Here is a 12,495-nt window from a genome sequence, read left to right as displayed (position 1 = left end):
CTCAAAGCGCTCCAAATATCCACTTGCAGAATCTACGAAAAGAGTGTTTCAAAGCTGCTCTTTCAAAAGCAAGGTTCAAGTCTGTGTGTTGAATGCACTCATCTGAAAGAAGTTTCTGAGAATGCTTCTGTCTAGTTCTTACGTGAAGATATTTCCTTTTCCAGCTTAGGCCTCAAAGCGCTCCAAATAAACACTTGCAAATTCTACAAAAGGAGTGTTTCAAAAGAGTTCTATCAAAAGGAACGTTCAAGTCTGTGAGTTGAATGCACTTATCATACCGAAGTTTCCTGGAATGCTTCTGTCTAGTTTTTATGTGAAGACATTTCCTTTTACAGCATAGGCCTCAAAGCACTCCAACTATCCACTTGCAGATTCTACAAAAAGAGTGTTTCAAAATTGCTCTATCAAAAGCAAGCTTCAACGCGGTGAGTAGAATGCACTCATCACAAAGAAGTTTCTGAGAATGCTTCTGTCTAGTTTTTATGTGAAGAGATTTCCTTTTCCAACATAGGCCTCAAAGCGCTCCAAATAAACACTTGCAGATTCTACAAAAGGAGTGTTTCGAAACTGCTCTTTCAAGAGGAACGTTCAAGTCTGTGAGTTGAATGCCCTCATAACACAGAAGTTTCTGAGAATGCTTCTGTCTAGTTTTTATGTGAAGATATTTCCTTTTCCAGCATAGGCCTCAAAACGCTCCAAATATCCTCTTGCAGATAATACCAAAAGAGGGTTTCAAAACTGTTCTATCAAAAGGAAGGTTCAACTCTGTGAGTTGAATGAATGCATCGTGAAGAACTTTCTGAGAATGCTTCTCTGTAGTTTTTAGGTGAAGATATTCCAAAACCCAGCACAGGCCTCGAAGTGCTCCAAATAACCACTTGCAGATTTTACCAAAAGAGTGTTTCAAAACTGCTCTTTCTACAGGTAGGTTCAAGTCTGTGAGTTGAATGCACTCAACACAAAGAAGTTTCTGAGAATGCTTCTGTTCAGTTTTTATGTGAAGATATTTCCTTTTCCAGCATAGGCCTCAAACGGCTCCAAATATCCACTTGCAGATTCTACAAAAAGAGTGTTTCCAAACTTCTCTATCAATTGGTAGGTTCAACTCTGTGAGTTGAATGAACTCATCACAAAGAAGTTTCTGAGAATCCTTCTCTCTAGCTTTTATGTGAAGATATTTCCTTTTCCAACATAGGCCTCAAGGTGCTCCGAATAAACACCTGCAGATTCTACAAACTTAATGTTTCAAAACTGTTCTATCAAAAGGAACGTTGAAGTCTGTGAGTTGAATGCACTCATCACAAAGAAGTTTCTCAGAATGCTTCCGTCTAGTTTTTAGGTGAAGAGATTTCATTTCCCAGCATAGGCCTCAAAGCGCTCCAAATATCCACTTGCAGATTCTATAAGAAGAGTGTTTCCAAACTGCTCTTTCAAAAGGAAGCTTCAAGTCTGTGAGTTGAATGCACTCATCACAAAGAAGTTTCTGAGAATGCTTCCGTCTAGTTTCTATATGAAGATATTTCCTTTTCCAACATAGGCCCCAAAGTGCTCCAAATAAACCCTTGCAGATTCTACAAAAGGAGTGTTTCAAAACTGCTCTTTCTATAGGTAAGTTCAAGTCTGTGAGTTGAATGCACTCAACACAAAGAAGTTTCTGAGAATGCTTCTGTTCAGTTTTTATGTGAAGATATTTCCTTTTCCAGCATAGGCCTCAAACGGCTCCAAATATCCACTTGCAGATTCTACAAAAAGAGTGTTTCCAAACTTCTCTATCAACTGGTAGGTTCAACTCTGTGAGTTGAATGAACTCATCACAAAGAAGTTTCTGAGAATCCTTCTCTCTAGTTTTTATGTGAAGATATTTCCTTTTCCAGCATAGGCCTCAAAGCGCTCTAAATAAACACATGCAGATTCTACAAAAGGAGTGTTTCAAAACTGTTCTATCAAAGGGAACGTTCAAGTGTGTGAGTTGAATGTACTCATCACACAGATGTTTCTCAGAATGCTTCTGCCTAGTTTTTAGGTGAAGAGATTTCATTTCCCAGCATAGGCCTCAAAGCGCTCCAAATATCCACTTGCAGAATCTACAAAAAGAGTGTTTCAAAGCTGCTCTTTCAAAAGCAAGGTTCAAGTCTGTGTGTTGAATGCACTCATCTGAAAGAAGTTTCTGAGAATGCTTCTGTCTAGTTCTTACGTGAAGATATTTCCTTTTCCAGCTTAGGCCTCAAAGCGCTCCAAATAAACACTTGCAAATTCTACAAAAGGAGTGTTTCAAAAGAGTTCTATCAAAAGGAATGTTCAAGTCTGTGAGTTGAATGCACTTATCATACCGAAGTTTCCTGGAATGCTTCTGTCTAGTTTTTATGTGAAGACATTTCCTTTTCCAGCATAGGCCTCAAAGCACTCCAAATATCCACTTGCAGATTCTACAAAAAGAGTGTTTCAAAACTGCTCTATCAAAAGCAAGCTTCAACACTGTGAGTAGAATGCACTCATCACAAAGAAGTTTCTGAGAATGCTTCTGTCTAGTTTTTATGTGAAGATATTTCCTTTTCCAACATAGGCCTCAAAGCGCTCCAAATAAACACTTGCAGATTCTACAAAAGGAGTGTTTCAAAACTGCTCTTTCAAGAGGAACGTTCAAGTCTGTGAGTTGAATGCACTCATCACACAGAAGTTTCTGAGAATGCTTCTGTCTAGTTTTTATGTGAAGACATTTCCTTTTCCAGCATAGGCCTCAAAACGCTCCAAATATCCTCTTGCAGATTCTACAAAAAGAGTGTTTCAAAACTGTTCTATCAAAAGGAAGGTTCAACTCTGTGAGTTGAATGAATGCATCGTGAAGAACTTTCTGAGAATGCTTCTCTGTAGTTTTTAGGTGAAGATATTCCAAAACCCAGCACAGGCCTCGAAGTGCTCCAAATAACCACTTGCAGATTTTACCAAAAGAGTGTTTCAAAACTGCTCTTTCTATAGGGAAGTTCAAGTCTGTGAGTTGAATGCACTCAACACAAAGAAGTTTCTGAGAATGCTTCTGTTCAGTTTTTATGTGAAGATATTTCCTTTTCCAGCATAGGCCTCAAACGGCTCCAAATATCCACTTGCAGATTCTACAAAAAGAGTGTTTCCAAACTTCTCTATCAATTGGTAGGTTCAACTCTGTGAGTTGAATGAACTCATCACAAAGAAGTTTCTGAGAATCCTTCTCTCTAGCTTTTATGTGAAGATATTTCCTTTTCCAACATAGGCCTCAAGGTGCTCCGAATAAACACCTGCAGATTCTACAAACTTAATGTTTCAAAACTGTTCTATCAAAAGGAACGTTGAAGTCTGTGAGTGGAATGCACTCATCACAAAGAAGTTTCTCAGAATGCTTCCGTCTAGTTTTTAGGTGAGGAGATTTCATTTCCCAGCATAGGCCTCAAAGCGCTCCAAATATCCACTTGCAGATTCTATAAGAAGAGTGTTTCCAAACTGCTCTTTCAAAAGGAAGCTTCAAGTCTGTGAGTTGAATGCACTCATCACAAAGAAGTTTCTGAGAATGCTTCCGTCTAGTTTCTATATGAAGATATTTCCTTTTCCAACATAGGCCCCAAAGTGCTCCAAATAAACCCTTGCAGATTCTACAAAAGGAGTGTTTCAAAACTGCTCTTTCTATAGGTAAGTTCAAGTCTGTGAGTTGAATGCACTCAACACAAAGAAGTTTCTGAGAATGCTTCTGTTCAGTTTTTATGTGAAGATATTTCCTTTTCCAGCATAGGCCTCAAACGGCTCCAAATATCCACTTGCAGATTCTACAAAAAGAGTGTTTCCAAACTTCTCTATCAACTGGTAGGTTCAACTCTGTGAGTTGAATGAACTCATCACAAAGAAGTTTCTGAGAATCCTTCTCTCTAGTTTTTATGTGAAGATATTTCCTTTTCCAGCATAGGCCTCAAAGCGCTCCAAATAAACACATGCAGATTCTACAAAAGGAGTGTTTCAAAACTGTTCTATCAAAGGGAACGTTCAAGTGTGTGAGTTGAATGTACTCATCACACAGATGTTTCTCAGAATGCTTCTGTCTAGATTTTAGGTGAAGAGATTTCATTCCCAGCATAGGCCTCAAAGCGCTCCAAATATCCACTTGCAGAATCTACGAAAAGAGTGTTTCAAAGCTGCTCTTTCAAAAGCAAGGTTCAAGTCTGTGTGTTGAATGCACTCATCTGAAAGAAGTTTCTGAGAATGCTTCTGTCTAGTTCTTACGTGAAGATATTTCCTTTTCCAGCTTAGGCCTCAAAGCGCTCCAAATAAACACTTGCAAATTCTAGAAAAGGAGTGTTTCAAAAGAGTTCTATCAAAAGGAACGTTCAAGTCTGTGAGTTGAATGCACTTATCATACCGAAGTTTCCTGGAATGCTTCTGTCTAGTTTTTATGTGAAGACATTTCCTTTTACAGCATAGGCCTCAAAGCACTCCAAATATCCACTTGCAGATTCTACAAAAAGAGTGTTTCAAAACTGCTCTATCAAAAGCAAGCTTCAACACTGTGAGTAGAATGCACTCATCACAAAGAAGTTTCTGAGAATGCTTCTGTCTAGTTTTTATGTGAAGAGATTTCCTTTTCCAACATAGGCCTCAAAGCGCTCCAAATAAACACTTGCAGATTCTACAAAAGGAGTGTTTCGAAACTGCTCTTTCAAGACGAACGTTCAAGTCTGTGAGTTGAATGCACTCATCACACAGAAGTTTCTGAGAATGCTTCTGTCTAGTTTTTATGTGAAGATATTTCCTTTTCCAGCATAGGCCTCAAAACGCTCCAAATATCCTCTTGCAGATTTTACAAAAAGAGTGTTTCAAAACTGTTCTATCAAAAGGAAGGTTCAACTCTGTGAGTTGAATGAATGCATCGTGAAGAACTTTCTGAGAATGCTTCTCTGTAGTTTTTAGGTGAAGATATTCCAAAACCCAGCACAGGCCTCGAAGTGCTCCAAATAACCACTTGCAGATTTTACCAAAAGAGTGTTTCAAAACTGCTCTTTCTATAGGTAAGTTCAAGTCTGTGAGTTGAATGCACTCAACACAAAGAAGTTTCTGAGAATGCTTCTGTTCAGTTTTTATGTGAAGATATTTCCTTTTCCAGCATAGGCCTCAAACGGCTCCAAATATCCACTTGCAGATTCTACAAAGAGTGTATCCAAACTTCTCTATCAATTGGTAGGTTCAACTCTGTGAGTTGAATGAACTCATCACAAAGAAGTTTCTGAGAATCCTTCTCTCTAGCTTTTATGTGAAGATATTTCCTTTTCCAACATAGGCCTCAAGGTGCTCCGAATAAACACTTGCAGATTCTACAAACTTAATGTTTCAAAACTGTTCTATCAAAAGGAACGTTGAAGTCTGTGAGTTGAATGCACTCATCACAAAGAAGTTTCTCAGAATGCTTCCGTCTAGTTTTTAGGTGAAGAGATTTCATTTCCCAGCATAGGCCTCAAAGCGCTCCAAATATCCACTTGCAGATTCTATAAGAAGAGTGTTTCCAAACTGCTCTTTCAAAAGGAAGCTTCAAGTCTGTGAGTTGAATGCACTCATCACAAAGAAGTTTCTGAGAATGCTTCCGTCTAGTTTCTATATGAAGATATTTCCTTTTCCAACATAGGCCCCAAAGTGCTCCAAATAAACCCTTGCAGATTCTACAAAAGGAGTGTTTCAAAACCGCTCTTTCTATAGGTAAGTTCAAGTCTGTGAGTTGAATGCACTCAACACAAAGAAGTTTCTGAGAATGCTTCTGTTCAGTTTTTATGTGAAGATATCTCCTTTTCCAGCATAGGCCTGAAACGGCTCCAAATATCCACTTGCAGATACTACAAAAAGAGTGTTTCCAAACTTCCCTATCAATTGGTAGGTTCAACTCTGTGAGTTGAATGAACTCATCACAAAGAAGTTTCTGAGAATCCTTCTCTCTAGTTTTTATGTGAAGATATTTCCTTTTCCAGCATAGGCCTCAAAGCGCTCCAAATAAACACATGCAGATTCTACAAAAGGAGTGTTTCAAAACTGTTCTATCAAAGGGAACGTTCAAGTCTGTGAGTTGAATGTACTCATCACACAGATGTTTCTCAGAATGCTTCTGCCTAGTTTTTAGGTGAAGAGATTTCATTTCCCAGCATAGGCCTCAAAGCGCTCCAAATATCCACTTGCAGAATCTACGAAAAGAGTGTTTCAAAGCTGCTCTTTCAAAAGCAAGGTTCAAGTCTGTGTGTTGAATGCACTCATCCGAAAGAAGTTTCTGAGAATGCTTCTGTGTAGTTCTTACGTGAAGATATTTCCTTTTCCAGCTTAGGCCTCAAAGCGCTCCAAATAAACACTTGCAAATTCTAGAAAAGGAGTGTTTCAAAAGAGTTCTATCAAAAGGAACGTCCAAGACTGTGAGTTGAATGCACTTATCATACCGAAGTTTCCTGGAATGCTTCTGTCTAGTTTTTATGTGAAGACATTTCCTTTTACAGCATAGGCCTCAAAGCACTGCAAATATCCACTTGCAGATTCTACAAAAAGAGTGTTTCAAAACTGCTCTATCAAAAGCAAGCTTCAACACTGTGAGTAGAATGCACTCATCACAAAGAAGTTTCTGAGAATGCTTCTGTCTAGTTTTTATGTGAAGAGATTTCCTTTTCCAACATAGGCCTCAAAGCGCTCCAAATAAACACTTGCAGATTCTACAAAAGGAGTGTTTCGAAACTGCTCTTTCAAGACGAACGTTCAAGTCTGTGAGTTGAATGCACTCATCACACAGAAGTTTCTGAGAATGCTTCTGTCTAGTTTTTATGTGAAGATATTTCCTTTTCCAGCATAGGCCTCAAAACGCTCCAAATATCCTCTTGCAGATTTTACAAAAAGAGTGTTTCAAAACTGTTCTATCAAAAGGAAGGTTCAACTCTGTGAGTTGAATGAATGCATCGTGAAGAACTTTCTGAGAATGCTTCTCTGTAGTTTTTAGGTGAAGATATTCCAAAACCCAGCACAGGCCTCGAAGTGCTCCAAATAACCACTTGCAGATTTTACCAAAAGAGTGTTTCAAAACTGCTCTTTCTATAGGTAAGTTCAAGTCTGTGAGTTGAATGCACTCAACACAAAGAAGTTTCTGAGAATGCTTCTGTTCAGTTTTTATGTGAAGATATCTCCTTTTCCAGCATAGGCCTCAAACGGCTCCAAATATCCACTTGCAGATTCTACAAAGAGTGTATCCAAACTTCTCTATCAATTGGTAGGTTCAACTCTGTGAGTTGAATGAACTCATCACAAAGAAGTTTCTGAGAATCCTTCTCTCTAGCTTTTATGTGAAGATATTTCCTTTTCCAACATAGGCCTCAAGGTGCTCCGAATAAACACTTGCAGATTCTACAAACTTAATGTTTCAAAACTGTTCTATCAAAAGGAACGTTGAAGTCTGTGAGTTGAATGCACTCATCACAAAGAAGTTTCTCAGAATGCTTCCGTCTAGTTTTTAGGTGAAGAGATTTCATTTCCCAGCATAGGCCTCAAAGCGCTCCAAATATCCACTTGCAGATTCTATAAGAAGAGTGTTTCCAAACTGCTCTTTCAAAAGGAAGCTTCAAGTCTGTGAGTTGAATGCACTCATCACAAAGAAGTTTCTGAAAATGCTTCCGTCTAGTTTCTATATGAAGATATTTCCTTTTCCAACATAGGCCCCAAAGTGCTCCAAATAAACCCTTGCAGATTCTACAAAAGGAGTGTTTCAAAACCGCTCTTTCTATAGGTAAGTTCAAGTCTGTGAGTTGAATGCACTCAACACAAAGAAGTTTCTCAGAATGCTTCTGTTCAGTTTTTATGTGAAGATATCTCCTTTTCCAGCATAGGCCTGAAACGGCTCCAAATATCCACTTGCAGATACTACAAAAAGAGTGTTTCCAAACTTCTCTATCAATTGGTAGGTTCAACTCTGTGAGTTGAATGAACTCATCACAAAGAAGTTTCTGAGAATCCTTCTCTCTAGTTTTTATGTGAAGATATTTCCTTTTCCAGCATAGGCCTAAAAGCGCTCCAAATAAACACATGCAGATTCTACAAAAGGAGTGTTTCAAAACTGTTCTATCAAAGGGAACGTTCAAGTCTGTGAGTTGAATGTACTCATCACACAGATGTTTCTCAGAATGCTTCTGCCTAGTTTTTAGGTGAAGAGATTTCATTTCCCAGCATAGGCCTCAAAGCGCTCCAAATATCCACTTGCAGAATCTACGAAAAGAGTGTTTCAAAGCTGCTCTTTCAAAAGCAAGGTTCAAGTCTGTGTGTTGAATGCACTCATCCGAAAGAAGTTTCTGAGAATGCTTCTGTCTAGTTCTTACGTGAAGATATTTCCTTTTCCAGCTTAGGCCTCAAAGCGCTCCAAATAAACACTTGCAAATTCTACAAAAGGAGTGTTTCAAAAGAGTTCTATCAAAAGGAACGTTCAAGTCTGTGAGTTGAATGCACTTATCATACCGAAGTTTCCTGGAATGCTTCTGTCTAGTTTTTATGTGAAGACATTTCCTTTTACAGCATAGGCCTCAAAGCACTCCAAATATCCACTTGCAGATTCTACAAAAAGAGTGTTTCAAAACTGCTCTATCAAAAGCAAGCTTCAACACTGTGAGTAGAATGCACTCATCACAAAGAAGTTTCTGAGAATGCTTCTGTCTAGTTTTTATGTGAAGAGATTTCCTTTTCCAACATAGGCCTCAAAGCGCTCCAAATAAACACTTGCAGATTCTACAAAAGGAGTGTTTCGAAACTTCTCTTTCAAGACGAACGTTCAAGTCTGTGAGTTGAATGCACTCATCACACAGAAGTTTCTGAGAATGCTTCTGTCTAGTTTTTATGTGAAGATATTTCCTTTTCCAGCATAGGCCTCAAAACGCTCCAAATATCCTCTTGCAGATTCTACAAAAAGAGTGTTTCAAAACTGTTCTATCAAAAGGAAGGTTCAACTCTGTGAGTTGAATGAATGCATCGTGAAGAACTTTCAGAGAATGCTTCTCTGTAGTTTTTAGGTGAAGATATTCCAAAACCCAGCACAGGCCTCGAAGTGCTCCAAATAACCACTTGCAGATTTTACCAAAAGAGTGTTTCAAAACTGCTCTTTCTATAGGTAAGTTCAAGTCTGTGAGTTGAATGCACTCAACACAAAGAAGTTTCTGAGAATGCTTCTGTTCAGTTTTTATGTGAAGATATTTCCTTTTCCAGCATAGGCCTCAAACGGCTCCAAATATCCACTTGCAGATTCTACAAAAAGAGTGTATCCAAACTTCTCTATCAATTGGTAGGTTCAACTCTGTGAGTTGAATGAACTCATCACAAAGAAGTTTCTGAGAATCCTTCTCTCTAGCTTTTATGTGAAGATATTTCCTTTTCCAACATAGGCCTCAAGGTGCTCCGAATAAACACTTGCAGATTCTACAAACTTAATGTTTCAAAACTGTTCTATCAAAAGGAACGTTGAAGTCTGTGAGTTGAATGCACTCATCACAAAGAAGTTTCTCAGAATGCTTCCGTCTAGTTTTTAGGTGAAGAGATTTCATTTCCCAGCATAGGCCTCAAAGCGCTCCAAATATCCACTTGCAGATTCTATAAGAAGAGTGTTTCCAAACTGCTCTTTCAAAAGGAAGCTTCAAGTCTGTGAGTTGAATGCACTCATCACAAAGAAGTTTCTGAGAATGCTTCCGTCTAGTTTCTATATGAAGATATTTCCTTTTCCAACATAGGCCCCAAAGTGCTCCAAATAAACCCTTGCAGATTCTACAAAAGGAGTGTTTCAAAACCGCTCTTTCTATAGGTAAGTTCAAGTCTGTGAGTTGAATGCACTCAACACAAAGAAGTTTCTGAGAATGCTTCTGTTCAGTTTTTATGTGAAGATATCTCCTTTTCCAGCATAGGCCTGAAACGGCTCCAAATATCCACTTGCAGATACTACAAAAAGAGTGTTTCCAAACTTCCCTATCAATTGGTAGGTTCAACTCTGTGAGTTGAATGAACTCATCACAAAGAAGTTTCTGAGAATCCTTCTCTCTAGTTTTTATGTGAAGATATTTCCTTTTCCAGCATAGGCCTCAAAGCGCTCCAAATAAACACATGCAGATTCTACAAAAGGAGTGTTTCAAAACTGTTCTATCAAAGGGAACGTTCAAGTCTGTGAGTTGAATGTACTCATCACACAGATGTTTCTCAGAATGCTTCTGCCTAGTTTTTAGGTGAAGAGATTTCATTTCCCAGCATAGGCCTCAAAGCGCTCCAAATATCCACTTGCAGAATCTACGAAAAGAGTGTTTCAAAGCTGCTCTTTCAAAAGCAAGGTTCAAGTCTGTGTGTTGAATGCACTCATCCGAAAGAAGTTTCTGAGAATGCTTCTGTGTAGTTCTTACGTGAAGATATTTCCTTTTCCAGCTTAGGCCTCAAAGCGCTCCAAATAAACACTTGCAAATTCTAGAAAAGGAGTGTTTCAAAAGAGTTCTATCAAAAGGAACGTCCAAGACTGTGAGTTGAATGCACTTATCATACCGAAGTTTCCTGGAATGCTTCTGTCTAGTTTTTATGTGAAGACATTTCCTTTTACAGCATAGGCCTCAAAGCACTGCAAATATCCACTTGCAGATTCTACAAAAAGAGTGTTTCAAAACTGCTCTATCAAAAGCAAGCTTCAACACTGTGAGTAGAATGCACTCATCACAAAGAAGTTTCTGAGAATGCTTCTGTCTAGTTTTTATGTGAAGAGATTTCCTTTTCCAACATAGGCCTCAAAGCGCTCCAAATAAACACTTGCAGATTCTACAAAAGGAGTGTTTCGAAACTGCTCTTTCAAGACGAACGTTCAAGTCTGTGAGTTGAATGCACTCATCACACAGAAGTTTCTGAGAATGCTTCTGTCTAGTTTTTATGTGAAGATATTTCCTTTTCCAGCATAGGCCTCAAAACGCTCCAAATATCCTCTTGCAGATTTTACAAAAAGAGTGTTTCAAAACTGTTCTATCAAAAGGAAGGTTCAACTCTGTGAGTTGAATGAATGCATCGTGAAGAACTTTCTGAGAATGCTTCTCTGTAGTTTTTAGGTGAAGATATTCCAAAACCCAGCACAGGCCTCGAAGTGCTCCAAATAACCACTTGCAGATTTTACCAAAAGAGTGTTTCAAAACTGCTCTTTCTATAGGTAAGTTCAAGTCTGTGAGTTGAATGCACTCAACACAAAGAAGTTTCTGAGAATGCTTCTGTTCAGTTTTTATGTGAAGATATCTCCTTTTCCAGCATAGGCCTCAAACGGCTCCAAATATCCACTTGCAGATTCTACAAAGAGTGTATCCAAACTTCTCTATCAATTGGTAGGTTCAACTCTGTGAGTTGAATGAACTCATCACAAAGAAGTTTCTGAGAATCCTTCTCTCTAGCTTTTATGTGAAGATATTTCCTTTTCCAACATAGGCCTCAAGGTGCTCCGAATAAACACTTGCAGATTCTACAAACTTAATGTTTCAAAACTGTTCTATCAAAAGGAACGTTGAAGTCTGTGAGTTGAATGCACTCATCACAAAGAAGTTTCTCAGAATGCTTCCGTCTAGTTTTTAGGTGAAGAGATTTCATTTCCCAGCATAGGCCTCAAAGCGCTCCAAATATCCACTTGCAGATTCTATAAGAAGAGTGTTTCCAAACTGCTCTTTCAAAAGGAAGCTTCAAGTCTGTGAGTTGAATGCACTCATCACAAAGAAGTTTCTGAAAATGCTTCCGTCTAGTTTCTATATGAAGATATTTCCTTTTCCAACATAGGCCCCAAAGTGCTCCAAATAAACCCTTGCAGATTCTACAAAAGGAGTGTTTCAAAACCGCTCTTTCTATAGGTAAGTTCAAGTCTGTGAGTTGAATGCACTCAACACAAAGAAGTTTCTCAGAATGCTTCTGTTCAGTTTTTATGTGAAGATATCTCCTTTTCCAGCATAGGCCTGAAACGGCTCCAAATATCCACTTGCAGATACTACAAAAAGAGTGTTTCCAAACTTCTCTATCAATTGGTAGGTTCAACTCTGTGAGTTGAATGAACTCATCACAAAGAAGTTTCTGAGAATCCTTCTCTCTAGTTTTTATGTGAAGATATTTCCTTTTCCAGCATAGGCCTAAAAGCGCTCCAAATAAACACATGCAGATTCTACAAAAGGAGTGTTTCAAAACTGTTCTATCAAAGGGAACGTTCAAGTCTGTGAGTTGAATGTACTCATCACACAGATGTTTCTCAGAATGCTTCTGCCTAGTTTTTAGGTGAAGAGATTTCATTTCCCAGCATAGGCCTCAAAGCGCTCCAAATATCCACTTGCAGAATCTACGAAAAGAGTGTTTCAAAGCTGCTCTTTCAAAAGCAAGGTTCAAGTCTGTGTGTTGAATGCACTCATCCGAAAGAAGTTTCTGAGAATGCTTCTGTCTAGTTCTTACGTGAAGATATTTCCTTTTCCAGCTTAGGCCTCAAAGCGCTCCAAATAA

Source organism: Pongo abelii, chromosome 17 (genome assembly GCF_028885655.2).
Source record: "Pongo abelii isolate AG06213 chromosome 17, NHGRI_mPonAbe1-v2.0_pri, whole genome shotgun sequence".
In the NCBI taxonomy this organism is placed as follows: Eukaryota; Metazoa; Chordata; class Mammalia; order Primates; family Hominidae; genus Pongo; species Pongo abelii.
This window is presented reverse-complemented; position numbering follows the sequence as displayed.